The sequence below is a fragment of the Pseudopipra pipra genome, chromosome 2 (assembly GCF_036250125.1).
Source record: "Pseudopipra pipra isolate bDixPip1 chromosome 2, bDixPip1.hap1, whole genome shotgun sequence".
Classification (NCBI taxonomy): domain Eukaryota; kingdom Metazoa; phylum Chordata; class Aves; order Passeriformes; family Pipridae; genus Pseudopipra; species Pseudopipra pipra.
The window spans coordinates 19,331,780-19,350,975 of NC_087550.1; the positions used below are offsets into that span (position 1 = coordinate 19,331,780).

A 19,196-nucleotide genomic window follows, 5' to 3' on the forward strand; every position below is an offset into this window, starting at 1 on the left:
AAAAGTTTTCTTTCACACACACTGTGGTTCACAGCACCATCAAAGCATATGGCAGCTCGTCTATATCCAAGTATCCCTTGTAAGGACATCCTTTTAGATTCTGGTCTGAGGATCCATAACCAGGTAAGAGGAGAAGGAACAGATGGACCTTCCAAATACAGCTGTTTCAGGGGTTAAGCACAATCTAAGAAAGGCATGTCTTATTGATCCAGGCTTCAAGTCTTGCATCAAAACAAAGGAAAAGAATCCATGCAAGTCTTAGCTTTGGAAAAGCAGCCAGTAAGCACTATTTTCTACCCCCTAGTATCAGCCAGATGCAAGGACACACACAAAGCCTACTGCATCATAGAGGAAATCTGACGCTAAATCAAGCTACTCCAAATTAAACACATGGAAAGGCTCCATGGCCACACTGGCAAAGCCAACAGCAGCATTAAAACTGCTTGGTTTTCCTCACTTGCCCTCTGTGCCTTTTCGACTTCAATTTAGTGAAAATTGCATAGATAGGTTTGGCAGTACAGGAACAGATAGGAATTATCCATATCTCCCACTATAAAAGTAAATAAAAAAAATTACTGAATTTCTTGCTCAGAGAAAACTTAGTAACAATTTATATTTTACAAAATATCAGCTTCCCAAAATATGTATGCTTATTGTACACTTATTTAAGCTTGAAGGAATCTCAGGAGAAAAATGAAGGTACCAGAAAGCAAAGTATGCAAAGTATGAGGGAAAAAAAAAATAACACTGATCACTCTAGTTAAAAGTAAATAAATTCAGTGGAAAAAAAATTAGGAAAAACAAGGTAAAAAATTTGAAAAAGTGATGTAGTTAAATCAATGCCACCACAGTCCTTCTGTGTAAAGGAAACTCAACAGCAGACCACTTTCCTTCTTTTCTAATCACTTCCCTCCTGTGAGTTGTCTGCCTAGCCCACAGTCCTCCTTATATGAACAGGCACTTCCCTTCCACCTGTCTAGGAAGTTGAAAATTAATGCCTCACAGGCCTCAACAAAGTAATTTTTTTTAATCATGCTTGTTGCTCCTCTACTTCAAATCATGATTTGCTCTGTCAAGGCATCCTAAAACACAGAAAAAGGCCAGATCTCTACTATTGACTGTCTTCCAGATCTGCAAACCCACCCTTCTCCATTATCTGCACATCCATCTGGGCATCTGCTTACTCATGCACAACTATCCTAAGGTTCAGCTCCCCAGCTTCTGCCACAGGCTTGCTATATCTGCTATCCACGCTCCCTTCTGCCTGCAGCAAACAGGGTTCCAGCAAGCAGAGAAGACCCTGTGAGAAGAAGCCATCACTTTTATCAGTGCTCTTAAACATTTGCAGAAGCTACAGCTATATTGCTGTAATAATCCCATACACCCTAGTAAGAAATAAAATATTTGGTGAATGCAAGTTTGATAGAAAATCTGCCGAAGTGCACAACTCGTTGACATGCTGCTGAGACAGGCACTCAAAACTGTGCAGCCAATACTGTGCATCACAGAAAAGTGTTCTTCCTACCTGCCCTTCATCAAGGCTGTGTGGTCCACAGCTGATTAACAGCCTTCTGCCACACTTGCCTACTGCACTCACTTACCAGACCTGCTGCTTGCTGGTTTTAGCAGTGTTTATTTCCAAAGAAACCAGCTAGAGTTCACCACAGAGCAAATAATTACCTGTGACTGTAATGTGTATAATGAGTACAGAACATTATTTTCAGTGAATGAGCTTCATTTACTTGTGCTGAAAATCATGTGCTAATCACCTCAAAAGAAAAAAAATGGCCTTACAGAACTTACAACTTCAAAGGGCACAGATGAAGGACAGATTTATCCTTCTGTAACACTGAGTGGGTGGAAAAAGCTGTACATGCTTTCAACAGAACACGTTGGACAGACACCCCTGCAGCTGATGATGAGCTTTTGGCTGCTCCATCTTTTTTCCAACTGCTTTCCCTACTGATAAGGGAGAGAGCATTGCAGATGAGATGAATTTAGCCTCCTCAAATCATCAACAGGTCTTTGTTACCTGGAAACAAGACCTATCATTTCACTGATAGCACAACAACATAGGTGTGAAAGGGGAAAAGCTCATTGAAAGTATAATGCTATAAATCCTTATGATTTATGCTAAAATAAGTGACTGACAGCTCCTCTGTGGCTCTCTAGATTTAATAGGCTCCTCACAGACACAGCTTTTTACATTTCACAGATGCCTGGAGCCAGGCTTGGTACTGGCAACTGTCTCCTGCTTTAGGAGGATGAGCTGAAGCAGATGTGCACTTTCACCAACAGGAGAAATCAATATCACCTTCATTTCTGGAAGTTTTGTCTTTGCCTGCCTTTCTTAACCAGTATGCTGAAAATTAACAGGTGTGTCAGCAGCACAAACTGCAAGCAATACACAAAAAGGAACAATTAATGCTACACAGACTCTTATTCAGTGGTGAAACAGACACATGGATATGAAGATATGTAAGGCTGTTGTGACTTTAGTGCCAATCATTTCTACTTGTGGATACTACTGACATGTGTGAAGGTATGAAATGCTGCCAAGTATCAGGTTCTGCTTCTGCCTCATATGTATTTACACATGTACATGCATATACAAACTAGCTTCTGATGTGCTATTATTTTTCTTCTTTGCATGAATTGTTTATTGTTTTTACAAAACCCCCCACTACTTAAAATAATATGAAACATATAAAACAATGCTGGAAAGGACCACACAACTGCAACTCAGACCTGATGAATGCACTCACAGCTTACAACAATCTTCCAATATACCATTAGACCATATAGGTACTGTTCAGTTATTGAAAAAATTGCTGTAAAGTCTCAGATGCCTTCTGGAGAAAACCATGAGCAGTCAGAAAATGCAAATTAGGATTCCTATTAATGTTTTAAATATAGGAGTTACTTTCTGGAATTTTAAAACATAGGCATTGGTTTCTGCAAATACAATGCTGCTATGAAGTTTAAAAGCAGCAGGATACATAGGCATTGGCTTCTGCAAATAAAATGCTGCTATGAAGTTTAAAAGCAGCAGGATATATTGTAAGGCCTATATGTAGGCCCAAAAGGGGAGTTACTGTAAGTGTGTGAAAAAAAAAGCAATAGAGAAGTTTAGTCTTTCAAATATTTATGCACCTATTTATCTTCAAGAACAAATAGTGCCACATCATAAGGGTGAGGGCATGAAACATCAGCTGACTAGGCTTCCCTCCCTGTTATACACCTTGTGGTAGAATCCTGAAAGTCCAAGACCCCATTTGTAAGATAATACAGAGACACAATCAAATGATTGTTCAGGGATCCAGCTCAGACCAACCTTATGTGGAATACTTTATGATCATAGAATCATAGAATCAGCTGGGTTGGAAAGGACCTCTGAGATTATCAAGTCCAACCCTTGATCCAACACTGCCGTGGTTACTAGACCAGGGCACTAAGTGCCACATCCAGTCTCATTTTAAAAATCTCCAGGGACAGAGAATCCACCACTTCCCTAGGCAGCCCATTCCAGTGCCTAATTACCCTCTCTGTAAAGGATTTCTTCCTAATATCTAACTGAAACGTCCCCTGGCACAGCTCAAGATAGTGCCCTCTTGTCCTACCTGCTGGCTGCCTGGGAAAAGAGACCAACCCCCACCTGGCTACAACCTCCTGTCAGGGAGTTGTAGAGAGTGATGAGGTCACCTCTGAGCCTCCTCTTCTCCAGGCTGAACAACCCCAGTTCCCTCAGCCTCTCCTCACAGGACTTGTGCTCAAGTCCCTTCACCAGCCTCGTTGCTCTTCTCTGGACCTGCTCCAGCACCTCAATGTCCTTCCTGAACTGAGGGGCCCAGAACTGGACACAGCACTCCAGGTGTGGCCTCACCAGTGCTGAGTAGAGAGGAAGAATCACTTCCCTGGTCCTGCTGGCCACACTGTTCCTGATCCAGGCCAGGATGCCATTGGCCTTCTTGGCCACCTGGGCACACTGCTGGCTCCTGTTCAGCTTCCTGTCAATCCAAACTCCCAGGTCCCTTTCTGCCTGACTGCTCTCCAGCCACTCTGTCCCCAGCCTGTAGCGCTGCAGGGGGTTGTTGGGACCAAAGTGGAGGACCCGGCGCTTGGCCTTGTTGAATCTCATCCTGTTGGAATCAGCCCAACTCTCCAGTCTGTCCAGGTCCTCTGCAGGAGGGACCCCATGGAGCCACTTCTAGAGCATAACCCGAGCCCAATGAGCCCCCCAACTCCAGACATGTGCCTATGCCACAAACAAAACCTGCTACGTAGTTTGCAGAAGAGAGAAACTTGGGGGTAATACACTACTCTGGCTATAAGGAATGTGTTTGCTACATGCCACTCACGTCAACACAGTCCTGAACAGCAGTATCAGAAATTACAGCAGCTGCATAGACTTGGATGCTTGTAATTTCAGATTTCTATCTCAATGGCTGAGTAAACAACAATTCCTTCAGAGTAGCCCGCCCTAGATGTGTGGCTTCCAGTGCACAGTGGTTACACTTATGCTGTCATTGAAACTCTCTGTAAACACATATCTTGGTGTGGAAGTCACCGCTTTCTCCATACACCTGTCAGAAACTCTGCGGAGAAGGCAGCCGGGTCTTAGTTAGCATGACAGCTGCTGCAGTGCATCATGCTCCTGTAAACTGCACTTTCAAGTACATCTGAACATCCTGTTTCAACCTACATATTTGGGCCATAATTACCAATTTCCCTCTCTAGGTGCTGCTGCTGCTGCCCATATTGCCACTTCTCCCTGAGCAGGAACGCAGAAGATGGGTCTCCTGAGTTGTTATTTTGATTTGTGGAAGGAGCTTTTTACCTGTACAGTGCTATTTATCCATTTTTTGACACTAATTCTTTACTCAGAGAATTACCATTTTGCAACAACCACTGAAGACAAGGTGTTTGCTATATAGCCCATGTGTGTAGCACACAAGCTACTGCAGTGCTTGGCTGAAGCAGATCTTTTATGAAAGGCAGAGCATTTGAGTGCATCTTTATGCCACAGTACTGCAAAGTGAATGAGAGGTACCCTAATTCTCCCAGCAAGGGACTGCTTCAGCTTTTGGTAAGTTGAAGGCATCCCTAAGTCAGTCACAAGTCGTCCTGCTGTGCTGTGGCTCTAAGGCCATCATGCCTGAGGGGACTCCTACAGCACCCACTACCTACAGAACTTTCTAACCACCACTCTGTGTCAAGAGAAATACAACCATCCTGGGTACCTGGCAGAAAACACTTCTGAAAGGCCAAAATAATTTTACAGCTACTTCAAGCCATCTCTTAGTGTCAGGAGGGATGCTAGGATGGCTCAGAGGGTCAAAGGATCTGGCCCCCAAAGACAAAATTGTAGTCTTCTGTCTTTTGAGAGGATGCAGAACATTTTTAATAGTCTCTACCTTCTGTAAAAACATGCACTAATTAGCACGCATATTTTAAAAAATGCTCCTATACCTAATTATTCTAAAGAAAACCTCTTTCTTTTTTTTTTTTTTTTCTTTCTTTCCTTTCTGGAGCCAGATGGTGCCCTTCCTAAAATACCAAGGCTGAAGAATTATTTATGTGAGCTTTGACCATGTCTGAACAGCTCAGGGAATGATGTATGTTTTTAATGCCCTGATACTGACAACAAGCCTTTTTACTCTAAATTAATGGGAAACAAGTGTTGCACAGTGAAGATAAAAGTGACTTTGTGAAGTTTTATTCTTTAGAAGTTGCCCTGTGTAACAGATCAGTGTCTTTGGAGAAATGTCAGTGGCAGCTTGTCTGACATAAGGGAGGGATGCCACAGCACATGCATGTGCTTACAACACATGGTATGGATTGTGTGTGTACAATGGGAATCAATGGTATTTTCGGTTGGTCTTAACTGGGTCTTAAGAAACAAACAAAAAACCTACCCTAAACCAGCTCCACCACATACAAAACCAAACAAAACCCCTGAGCAACCCATGCCACCTTCCAGCAAAGCAGTAGTTGCCTTTAGCCTCTCACAGGTAGAAATCAGCTTTTTCAGCTGATTTTCTTTAACTTTTTGATATGCTTTTCTTTTTCTTAAATGCATTTGATATGCAAATTCAGACTAAAAAATAGATGTTCACAGCGTAAACCAAAACACAGAATTACAGAATCACAGAATGGTATAGGCTGGAAGGGACTTTCAAGATGTTCTAGTTCCAATATCTCTGTCATGGACAGGGACATCTTCCACTAGACCAGGTTGCTCAAAGCCCTGTCCAGTCTGACCTTGAACACTTCCAGGGATGCAGTAAAGAAGAGGCAAGAGGCTGGGTTTTGAGACCTGGTGCAGGCACTAGGTGTAGACCCCTTGGAGCAGAGCTGCATAGCACCCCTTGCTCACCAGCTGGTTCTCAGTCTTTCCTCCTTTTGGAAAGCAGGATGTGGACCTTTGAACAGGAACTCACAGCTTCTGCACAGAAATGCTGTGAAGCTGGACTTCTGGAAAGAAGTCTTAAAAGTACCTTTTAAAAAGAAGTCAGTAAGAAACCCCAAACTCTCCACTTAGAGATTCCTTGAATCCCAGTGAATCCCAACGCGTTTTTCCCTGGACATAACTGCTTTTATCCTTGTTTTAAAACATACAGTGCCTTGACCGCAATGATGAGGAAGGCAACCAGCTGTGGCAGAGATGGGATAGGTAGGAAGAAGCAATGGACAGTTGGTACAAAGCTTTGAACTGGGTGACAGACCACCAGGCTGCAGAGTTATAACAGCATTTCATGTTATACCCTTGGCATTATCCTGAAGTACTGTTTAATAAACATCATGCCTCTGCTTTGAGGATGAAATATCAACAAGTCCCTAAAAGTAGCTTCACACCTGAACCTGCCTTCTGTGCACCAACAGCTGCTGCAAGAATTATTTTTCCTCTCTAGACAGTCCATATAAGTACCTGAAATTGGCTGCTGCAGTATTGAAATGGGTCCAACATAAAATAAATATCCATCACTGCCATTAAAAAAACCCACTCAATATATTAAGGGTTCTAAAATCAAAACAAGGCACCTTAAATCAAGCTGAATGCATCTGAGTAGGTTTTCATTATCTAGATTTATCTTAGGTACATGCTATTTCTTTCTCATTAAACTACAATATAAATTGTACATATAAAAATATTAAAACATATTTTCTTCTCAAAATGACTAAAATGTGATAAAAGCCCACACAATACTTTCCCTTGCCTTGGTGTTTGCAAGAGAGTACCATATGGCTTGTCAAAATCCCTCAGCAAGAGATTTTTTGAATTCAAAACTAATTTGATTTGGCAGCTCTTTCTTTAGAAAAATGTAAATTCCCATAACATATTTTAAATTATATTCTAGCTAACAAAACATTATTTTTCTTGTCCTAAGTATGAGCAAGCTTTTACACATTTTTCATTTTCATTGTAAAGGTAAATTCTTCAGCTTTCAGAACTGGCAGTAGTATTTTTTCAAATAATTTTCTCTGCACATTATTAATAAAGTAATATTTCATAGGTGCCTCCATGCCTCCCCTGTATCTCACAATATTAGGCACTCCAAAGATCTGAAGTATATGGTAATTTCTTTTTTTAAACAGCTGTCCAATCTAAGTAAGGAAGAAAAGCAAAGGAGAAGAGCCTCATTGAAAACCCTTTTCTTCTACAGGGAAGTTGCAGCACAAAGTTCTCCTGACTGGCAAAGGCCAGGCAGGCAGCATTTGACAGGATGTTAATTTGGGTTGGTTTTCCACACTTCTGCTAGAGAAGACCATTCTTCCTAGAACTTGTCTCCCAGACCAACCAAAGCAATTAAGTCAACAACTAAAGGCTTTTCTGAAGAAATCTGCTTATAGGCCTAAATGACATGTAGTAAAATAGTCTGTTTTTGTCCTGGATGGACAAAATCCAGGATGAAATCACTTCTTTATTTTTCAGGAGGGATACAATACCTACAACAGAAATTGCTGTTTAATTACACTTCAAAGAACGAAGTGGTTTGTCATCACAGGATGCTTCTGTATGTCTAAAAAACCCTGGACTACAGTTAGTACAATAAACCTTCTTTAGAGCTGTGTTAGAGGCTTTTCTTTACACCAAAGGACAATGAAGCTTGTGTGACTGTTGCTCACAGGTAGCCTCACAGCAAGATGATGAGTTAAGAACTTGACAATTTCCATTTAAGTTTCACAGGAAAATAAATACTTCATATCCAGAAGCATCATGAAGACAGGGAAGAGGGGAAAATAAATGAATAAATAAATAAAAGATAGTGGCCAACTGAGAAAAAGGATGCAAAACAAGTTTAAATTGACAGGCTAGCAAAGGATCCACCCTTCAGAGAAGTCTGCAAGGTCTCCCAGGAGGAAACAAGCTTCCACAACATCTCCACCAACTTCATCTTCAGTGGACACACTGACGGGAATGATGACATGGAAAAAAACCAGCCCCTCATTTACTTAATGGAGGTACCAGGATGCACAGACGAGGCTCTGAGGGAGGCAGGCACCTGGGAACATCAGTTCCAGTATAATGGATGGATGGCAGGAAGATATGAGAGAGCACCAACCCCCTCCCTGCTCTCTGAAGAAGTCATCAGCTGAAATGACCCTTAACAGACAAGGCAAGCTACGGTTGTAGACCTGCTTTTTATCTCCAGCCATTAAGGGACAGTGTTATACTGTTCTAGTAGTAGTATCATTTCATTAAAACCTTTGTTTGAAAAGCAGAAAAACAAGAGGAAAAAAGGTCTTTGACCCCAAAACCAACATTCAGGGAATTCAGAGAGTGCAGAAGAATTGCTGTATCAAAGCACAGTCCTAACTAATCTTACAGAAGCAATTCTAATTAGGCAGGAAATGAAGAACAGTTCCTTTCAGACTGGCTGAAAGAACAGTGGATTGATTTAAATCAAATCACTGATTTTAATCATGGATTTAAATCAACCAAGCAGGACACCTTGAGTTAGCTCATCAACTTTAATCTTGTACTTTTTACTTTTTCCTAATGAAAGCTCATTCATTTTGTTAAGATAATGGGGGGAATTGTAAAAAGAACACACTTTGTGTTAAAATGGCTTAAAATCTTTATTCTCACTCAACATTAATGACTTGTGACTACAAAGCTTGAACTAATTTTTTAACAGTTAAAAAGCATAGCTTTTAAAATTCATCCAGATTCTAAAGCTCATACATGAAACACATCGTAAACTATTTTAGAGATTGTAATAATTTTAGGCCCTGATAAATGTAAAGATTTTGATATCTTCTGAAACTGTTCAGGTAAAACACCTCAAACTTGCAACACCACAGACTTTAAGCTATTTCTCTGAAAGAACATTAAAGCCCACTGAAAGGTAACACATTATGTTATTTAGGGACACCTACTGATAGTATAAAACCTGATATTACACATCATTCTCTTAAAAAAAAATTAAAAGCTGCCAAGATACTATTGCAAGTCACTTGATAAAAGAATATATGAGGAAAATGGTGCTGGGATCACAACGCTGAACTATTCAGAGTATTTTGAATATGAGAGTAGATGCTACCCCCCCCAAAAAAAAAAAAAAAGTTTTGTAATATATTGTGGGGAAAAAAATTTTTGCTAGCAAGTGCTAGCAAAAAAGGAAAAGGACACATAGGGACAAGTCCTCATGCTGGAAAGGACCCAGAAGTGACCCCAAGGTGACAGGAAAGCAGAACAGACTTCATGTGTAGGCACTGGTAACGCAATGTGGCAGCACTGTAGTGAACAATAAAATGTATTAATAAGAATGAAGAGAGACATTAAAATGAATCAAGGGACGTTTCAGGAGAATGGGCTGAGAGACACATTATTTCTAGTACGCCCAAGCATTACCAGTGTACAGCATTAGTGTTTCAGTCAATATTGTTTCCCTTTTTTTCCTTTATTTAGAGCCTTGCCTGAGAGAAAAGCTGTCAGAAAATACTCATTTTGTACCAAGGTACACCAAGACATATCTCTCCATATAAAACTCAGCAAACCAAATGAAAAGTTATATGAGCTAAATAAAAGACAAAGGGCATGAAGCTTGTAGCTGAGTAGTACCTCATTTTAATTGCAGGTACAACTCTGACTTTTTGTTAGGGAAAAGTTCCTGATGAAAAATATCAACTCTTAATCTTTATGAGCTAGTATTTAAATCTTCACCAGAGTGCTAAGGCTCTGCTAAAAATGAGCAATGAAAAAAATGGTGACGCTTTATTCATCAGTCCTGCCCTCAGCAGGCATTCAAAGCTGCGGACTCAGAGCCGCTTATTTCCATGTCAATGTCCTAAGCGCCTTTCCCTTCTCCACTTAGCTCCGAAAAGCTTTGTCAGAAAGATGGGGATGGAGCCCATCCTGAACCACCCTGAGCCAAAGCAGACCTAAACAAAACTTACAATCCCCGCAAAAGATTAAGTATGTTTGATTTGCTCATATTCTACCGCAGCACTCTCTGAGGATATTTTTTCCACTTTTACTGACAATGTTTTTGAATAAGAAAAGATTTACATTGAATTTGAAATGTTAAGGTACTTCTCCTTACAAACTACAGGAACCTGAAGTACAAAGTGTCAACCTGCTAACCAAGACAGATGCAGTGATTCTGCTTTTATTTTTTTTTTCTTTGACATGGCAAAGAAAAGAAGGACAACTTAAACACTGCTTGAAAGCACACAAGTGATACAGACAGTCAGTCAAGAAAGAACATTCAGAAGGAAAAAAAAAACCAACCAAAACAAGCTACCACTGGTAAATGATAAAAACTTAACAAAAACTCCAGACTGTTGGCCTTTGGCATACACGTCAGATAAATTAAAGTACAGCTTAAACAGCAATGCAGAATTTATCGCGCTTTATGATTAGGAGCTTCAGCTATTTAGTTTTGTACATTTGCTTGGGAGATAATATTCTAAAGTCCAAGCTACATAATCTATGCACCAGCAGGACTCTTGGTAATTGAAGTTATGTACTTGCACCTCCAAGAGGTTAATAGAAGAACACATCTGTGGGTTGATTTGCTGGGTAATACAGCCTTGGAGGGTTGAAGACTACAAAGACATGCAACAGAGCAGCTTTGCAACATCTTAAATAGTTCCACCTTTCACAAAACAACAGCACCTAACTGTGGCAAAAGAAACACTCTCCAAAAGCATGGGTGTGATGCCAGTTAAGAGTGAAAGTGGTGGCACCAGGAGATAAAATAAGCTGTATTAAATAACAACAGTGATATTATATTAGTCTCTAAGCATCTTTTGCACACTGTCTCCTCTCCCCTGCATCCCAGTAGGATTAGATAGTGCAGTTTACACCATGGACCAGACATGTCTTTGAAAGCTGTATTTGTTTATATCACTCTCCAAAGTTATAAACCAACTTCATGCAATTTGGGGTGGATCATTCAACCTTGGCCTCCCCTTCCAGCAGAGGGGAGGGAGAGAGCGGACAGACAAAGCTTTCTCCATATCAGCACTTAACTTTCTCCTCCCAAGTCTTTACACCTGCATCTTCTAAAATTACAGATTTCAAGTGAAAGTAAATACTCAATGCATTCAAAGTTCTGAAAAGAAACCACGTTATCTATCTTTAGCGAGCTTCCATAAATCACACTATTAGAGCTGGACAATGAAAGTGGTTCAAAAGCTATTTCTCAGGGCACTGAAGACACCTCTTGAGGTACTCTATCATCTCACCTTAAACACGGATTTGTCATACAAACAACAACAAAAACATATCAGAATGCACACCTACACCACTTATGAACCTCAGCCTTTACAAGCTCTTCTAACAGTAGGAAAGCTGCAGTTCTTATAGACAATGAATGCATCTCTTAATTCATGTGTTTATTTTTTGAAAATCATTAAGCTTGCTAAATCTATCTACTAAAGAGTAAAAACATGAAGACTTTTTGTAACCAATAAACCCTCAAGAGATAAAGAGCATCTATTTAGTAAAATAATAGCTATCCCAGCTGGTTTGGGCATACCTGGCTCAATACACCTATGCCAGCTGCTGTAATCAGTGCAAATCAAGGACAAAACTTCTCCCTGTTTTCCAGCACCGCCAGAACTGCTATGCGTAGTCACTTATCATAACAGAAACACATGCTTAGGAATAATTACTAAAAAACACCTTACTCCGTACTTTTCATCAGATTTCACTGTGCAGATTAATTCAAAGCATAAAATCTAACGACAGGTTAAACCTTGGACCTAGCTGTTTTCAGGAGGACACTTGCTATGTGCTGACACATCTGCTTTCCTGCCTCTTCTGTACTTCTTGAATTCATTTATCAAAGAAACAATCCTACTCTTGTCTTGTGGAAACAGCCACTGGAGAGAAGTGAATCCATATATTAACAAGCAGCCTTTTGGCTCTGTTGTGTTCAAAGAAGCCATACCTTCAGGATAACACTCATACGATTTTCTTTTCTACCTAATTTCACATTGTAATTTTTGTGAAGAACACATTTAAGCAGGCATCTTCAGTCCTATGGCTTTTAGATCCTACGTGAATTGCTGGGGTTTTTTTAAATGTCTACACATCTATGCATTAGTATTTTACACTAAGTAAAAAAGAGTCTTTTGACTAATTCTCTCCTCAGAACTACAGCTCATCACCTTAACTTGTGGTTTGTCTTTCACCAAACACAGAATGCTGCATTTCTTACTTCATTGTTTACACAGGATACACCATCTTAAACAGAATTTACATTCTTCCATGGCGGCAGTTGCTTTTAAACAACTGGATAACATTATATTCATTAATAACTTGTTTTGCTGATTTAAAAAAAAAAAAAAAGAAAAATTTCCTTGAGGAAAGGCTGTATAAATGTGAAATAATGTTAAAACACTCACTGTTCCTAGCCAGAAGACAAAAAGAAACCCCAAAGAAAATTCAACTAGAGCTTATTAGCATTACACTACATATTTTAGGCCAAATACTTTACTTTGATAGTTGATAGCTAAATAAAAATATTTTTAGTTATAAGATTTACATATTCACTTTTAAAAGAAATACATGTGCAATCTTCTTCAGACATCAACATTCTAGCTATCAGTTTTTTGGAGGGATAACTTTGAAGTTTCTATCTGGTATGAGATGGAACCAACATATCTGGTTTTAAAACAAGTTACATTTCACAGATATTTATGATACATTTCTAGGTTTTGAAGTATTTAAATACACGTCACAGAAACATACACTTTCTTCGTGGTTACAAAATTTCAAATTTTATATGCTTACTTCCCTGTGAAAATAAAAAGAAAAAAAATTAATTTTTGGCATATCTCAGTACTTATGTGTGGGAAACGTAACAGTATTTAGGTGTATTCTGTAACTTGCTTTTGCTACTTTTGAAATACCACATTTGTCACCAGGTTATGAATTTTCCTGTCAGTCTAAAACAAGAGAAGGGATCCAATTCAGCTGTTCCAATAAATGAGCAGTCTGGCAAGTGGAAATTCTGATTTACTAAGAACTGTACACAATTCTGCAGAACCCTATCTGTATCTAAGCAAAAGCCTATAAAGATGTCAAATCTTTCATCTATTAGGATTTAGTCTCTGCATAATTATTTCAGTTACATATTCCTGGAAGGAGGAATAAAACAGTATGAAATACTCAAATCAGGGGATGAAGATGGGACTTTTCAAAATATTAAGAATTAGATAGAGATTCTATATTTGGGGTTTCTGGAAAGAGAAAGTGGGTTAAGTGTAGGGTATATATGTACCTACACACCTGTTTATGTATATATACATTCACACTATAAATATGGACAGGTATCACAAAATTCTCTTTTCTATCTCACATTCATATATTACTGATGCTCCAAACTAAAAAAACCACAAACCAAACCAAGGTAGTGAAATCATTACAATTTCTTGAGATTTCAGCCTTCAAGTTCCCTTTAAATGCATGAAGAGAAGATGAAACACAATAGCTGTGACTTGGGTTCTGATTTCGGCTGCAGTTGCATAAACCACTGAAATATAAGAGTCATTCCAGACCCACACTGGAGCAACTAAGATCTGGCTCTACATTTTTTATGTCAGCATGTATATTTTTGAAATCATCACGGAAAATTTTGTTATGGCCACCAGAACAAACCATTAAAAGCCAATTATTTCAAATCTCTATGTCCTTGCCTTCCCTCCCTGCTCAAGCCAGTCAACGAACTGCAGCATTATCTTTTATGCTGCTTCTAAATTTATTCTCTTAAACACACCAGTCAGTTTACATGTAAAGCAGGGTGACAGACTTGGTGCAAACTGAATACCTTAATTTGAATGACTTAATGCTAGGAAAATTATATGTTCTATATGTAGAGTAACCAGAGTATCAATAAAAAGCCACAACCAATCTATGAATATTACAGAAAGTAAGGTCTTTTGGTTAAAGCTCTGAATAAAGAACAAGGACACACATTCTTGTTCTGCCACCAAAAAATAAAACATTGTGCATGCAGCACTTTAGGCAAATTGCTTAACTCTAATATTTTGTGATTAAATATTATATGCTATAAAAAAATCACTATTCTGTTAGTACAGTAAAATGATCTAACACTTGACTACTGGTATGCAGTTCAATTATTCATGAACTATATAAACTCTGCTAGGTTAAACACTGAAGTTACATACTTGATAAATGATGAGAAACTGTTTTGGCAAAAAGGCAAATACTTGTATTTCATTAATGCAAAACAATTACCGTATTTTCTAAATCATTAGAGTTTCAGTATGAAGGGCACTATAAAACCAACTTGTAACAAACCATCTATAAAGTTACCATGCAGAAAAAAAACACATTCCCAAAATGAAAAGCTTAGCAGCAGTAGTAGAATGATGACACTGTGCGCCACAAAAATGGAGGGGAAATAAAAAAAAAAAAGACTCTTGCGTGAGAAGTAATGTTTTAATAGGGTTAGGAAAATTGTGAAGCTCCTCAACAGGGAACCTCTTTGCTACATTTAAGAAAGTAACTTTTCAATCGCTATCTATCCAGAGTTGGCTACAGCTCAGAGCATCTACCTAATGTAGTCACCTCTGTCTTTTAAGTCTGTCTGCTTTTGACTGCACACACTTCAGATCCCGTGCATGTCATCTGGGAAAGTTTCCAGTAAGCAGAACAGCTCTTTATAAAGCCCTCTCAGCTCGTGTAAGTCTATCTCAATGGTCGAGACCCAAGATCTTCCTTCATCGTTTGCCTACTATGCTTACAGATCTTCCTACCTACAGGGGTTTCAGTTACCCATACAACACAACACATGGAGTTAAAAGATTACTAAGCCATGTAAAGAAAATTACAAAAAAACCCAAAAAAAACACCACAAAAAAAACCCAACCAAAAATGCTAAGTCTTTTACAATAAGAAATTTAAGTGAACAAAGACACAAACCCAATTCTTATTTTTAAAATAGGGCTCAAATTCATAAAGATAACTCTGCCTTCATAAGTCTGGGTTTTTTGTTTTTGTTTTTGTTTTTGTTTTCATTTAAGTATATTCATATCTATCCCAGGTGCCCAAGTAGGAAGATAAAAGTTGGACAGCTGTTCTCTCATCCAACGCTTTCCTCAGATGTATACAGTGCATGTAGATATATTTATTGATTAATTAGTGTTGGCTTTACCTACAGATCATGAAGAAAGTCGAACCTGTTCTGCAGCATCCTTGAAAGTCAAAATGAACTCTCAAACAGGCTGGGTTTCAAACATAATGCCTACCTACACTTAACACAATAAACAACTTGCAAACATCCACATCCTTGGGGAACAAAAGAAACCTTGACAAAAACCCCACAATTTTGCCCAAAGCTTTCTCCTGCCTTCAGTCTTCACCAAGCAACTCACGGGACTCTCAGTGTTCAGTACCTTTCAGACTAATGAATTCCTTGTTTCACAACAAACTCAAAGAGATCTACAAGATTTTGTTGCCTTCTGCCAAAACAGGCCAACACAATCGGGTTCAAGACAGAACAACACAGGAAGCAATATCAGAGACCCAGGTCCACCGAGGCACATCAAGTTTCACCGAACGCTTTGTTATTGGATTACAACACACATGCTCCTTTGGCTGATCTGTATTTCCACTCTAGGGATACATACAGGAGTAGCTGCCTCTGGAGTAACCAGAACATGCTGTTTATTCCAGCTTCTATAGGCATTGCAAAATAATCCCCATCAATGCACAGTTAGTATAAAAATTCACCAATTTCCACAGAGAAATCTGAAACAGGTCTGATAGTGACAACTCTATGAGATTTTTCTGGGGTTTTATGACATATCAGTATTACATATCTGGGGAATAAATAAACTGAACAAACACAATAATAATTTTTCGAGTGATTCTTTAAGTCATTCTGCATGTACTATAAGTTGAAATATGAACTTACAAACTGCTTCTGAGATTCTAACCTCCAAGTTTAATCGCAATGAATAAAAAAAAATTGTTATAATTTGGCACCCAGCTGTGAAAACAATCCCCCATTTTCTGTTTTGGAAAAACAAAACAGCTTTTGCTTTCAGCTCATTCTTCATGAAACATAATGTGGGAAGCAACAACTTTAAACTGCTGCTTTTAAGTGTCACTTGGAGGCACGGCTACTTAGAAAATTAAACCCATAATACATTATATTACAAATGCAATTCCAGGTCTCCTAGGTATTAACCTCAGGTTCTAAACACAATTTAATTTGACTCGGCTGCCTGTCTGAAAACTACAGAAAGCAAGATTTTATAACTTTTCCACTACAACAGAGTGATCGGTTCTTCTAACAGCTTATTGCTATTCCACTATACTTAAAATCACTGTGTGCAAATACCAGAATTACTCCTTTTCACTTTCTTTTATATTTTCTGTTCAAAAATTATGTAACAGCAAAGAGCAGTCAGCAGAGTAAGTATTAAAATATACATATCATCTACTTGATTTTAGAGATGTCAGCATATTTTTTATTTGTTATTATGGATTTGCAATCTTCCATACTGCTCAGATACCAAAATTTCTCTCTGCATTTCAAATTTTGGCACTGTTAGGGCTTCTATTATAGTGGCATGAAGCAATCTGAAGACTCAGCCTCCACTGTACCAGTCGTTACACATCTCTGGAGGCAGACTGCCGTGAATGCCTTGCAAAACAAGCAAGGTTGAAAGAAAAAATGAAAGGTAAAACATTTCTTCCATCTCTTCTTCCCACCTCCCCACAGTTTCCCTGTCCTTGAAGTAGCCACAGGAAGTAGGATCCAGAGCAGACAGTATGCTTTGGAAGGGAGAAGCTGCACCACGGAGCTGGGAATGGGAATGCACTACTGCTTCTGGGCTCTTGGGTTTGCCAGGAGACCCTACATGGTGTGCACACCACTGCAGAACAGGTCACACCTGCTCCTCATAAGCAGTCTCACCTGTAGATAGAAACCTGGAAACCTCACTCTTTAAGATGGTCTCCCTCAAATCCAGGCATGAAAGTGTGGGAAGGGGCAGACCCACCTATTACAAGGGGCCAGAGACTGATCTCACCTTCCCAAACAAGACTAACCCAGGAGTTAAATTCCAAATACGTCATTGCTGTGGCACTTTGGTTGGTTTAAGTGGTGAAAAGGCAGCTTGAGGGAAACGAGAAGGGGTAAGAGGCAAGGACAGCTTTCTTCCTAGGGACAGCACATTTCACAGACACACGAGATCCTAAAACCTGTTAAGTCCTGGGCTCACAGCCACAAGCTCTGCAAGAGCACAAAGGGCAGCTCTGGAGGAGTTCAGACAAAACAGATGCTAAGAGCAATAGCTCTTTCATGCTTTTCTAGGTCTGGCTTACACAAATGACATCTCCCTGTAAATTCTGTTAGCAAACCCCTGGGGATGCTACCACCAAGGGCTGCTGAAAAATGGAGCATTAGGAAGGATGCACAGTCTGCATCCTTTGGTACAGGACGATCAGCCATAAGCAAGTGATAGTCTGTTTTGCTCTACAGGTCTGAACACTTACCACATAACCTCATGATTTCAACCTGAAAAGTGTACATCTAGTACAGCTGTTCCTGGACAATAATTTTCTGACTTTTTATAGGGAAGAATTAGTTAAAGTAGCAGCTACTATGGAACAAAAAGCCTTAATAAGATATAGATATTTTACTTTAAAATAAAGAACATTTATAAATCAGACTCCTTCTCAAAAACATTAATTCAGTCAGAGATATGTGTGTGTATGAACAAGGCAGCACAGCCATTAACATAAATTTAGAGAGTCAGTATTGCTTTTTGGGTGATCAAAGTGAAATATAATGGAGAAATCTGACTTCCTGAATTGCCCCTCAGTCATACTCTGAGAAGATATCCAGCTCAGCATCCCAAGGTTAAGCACACCAAATTGCACCACTACTTAAGAGTATTTTGTCTCTACACAACATAAGATTCCCCCAAAATTCTGTTATCATAGATAAGTGAAATTCTGAGATCTGGTGCAAAACTATAGAATCCTCCATTAATTATATTAGGCTTATTAACATATTTGGAGATAGAAAAAAACCCCAACCAACATCCCAAATCCATCCCAATTCTGCAAATTCATTGCTGCAAGTTGTCAAATAAAACAAATAAACATTTTTTTATTACTATCTGAAGATATCTCTGAAGATATCCCAGGAGAAAAGGAAACAAAATCCTATTGCACATTTAGGAACTTAATTTTTTGAATCAAAACTTTTGAACAAGGATTTGTTTAAATTTTATTTAAAATGCAGTTTAATCTTTGCTGTTAAACTACATTCAGCTTGCTCCAGGAATTTAGGACACTTGTCTTAGAAAACCAGCTAAAGAGTACAGGACCTTTAGTCTATGTCAAACAGAGGTGTGCTGTAAATTAAGAGTATTATCCCAGCTTTCGCAAGGTGTCATCAGGCAACTCCCCAACCACTGCAGGGTCCACAAGACAAGTTGTTGATAGCTACAATCCTCACACTTCCCTCCCTCTTCTCTTCTTTCCAGCCCATTTGCTGAAAATCTTAGAGCACCAAGTGTTCCCTCTTTGTGTACATAAACTAAGAGTTCAGGATGTAACTCAGCCCACATTTCCCCAGCTAAAAGCTAACCTGGACTCATCTCCATAAGGAAGCAACACATGACAGGAGATTACGGGGAAAAAACCCACACAGGGGCCTCATTATAGACCCAACCCATGTGCTTTTTCACTAAAGTCAGTC

The 19,196-nt window shown here is 39.1% G+C and overlaps 1 protein-coding gene across 4 annotated transcripts in view; it reads right to left on the reverse strand.

Moving 5' to 3' along the window:
* ALCAM (activated leukocyte cell adhesion molecule) overlaps window positions 1-19,196 on the reverse strand; it is a 119,405-nt gene that overhangs the window by 45,934 nt on the left and 54,275 nt on the right. The gene's annotated exons all lie outside the window — the stretch shown is intronic.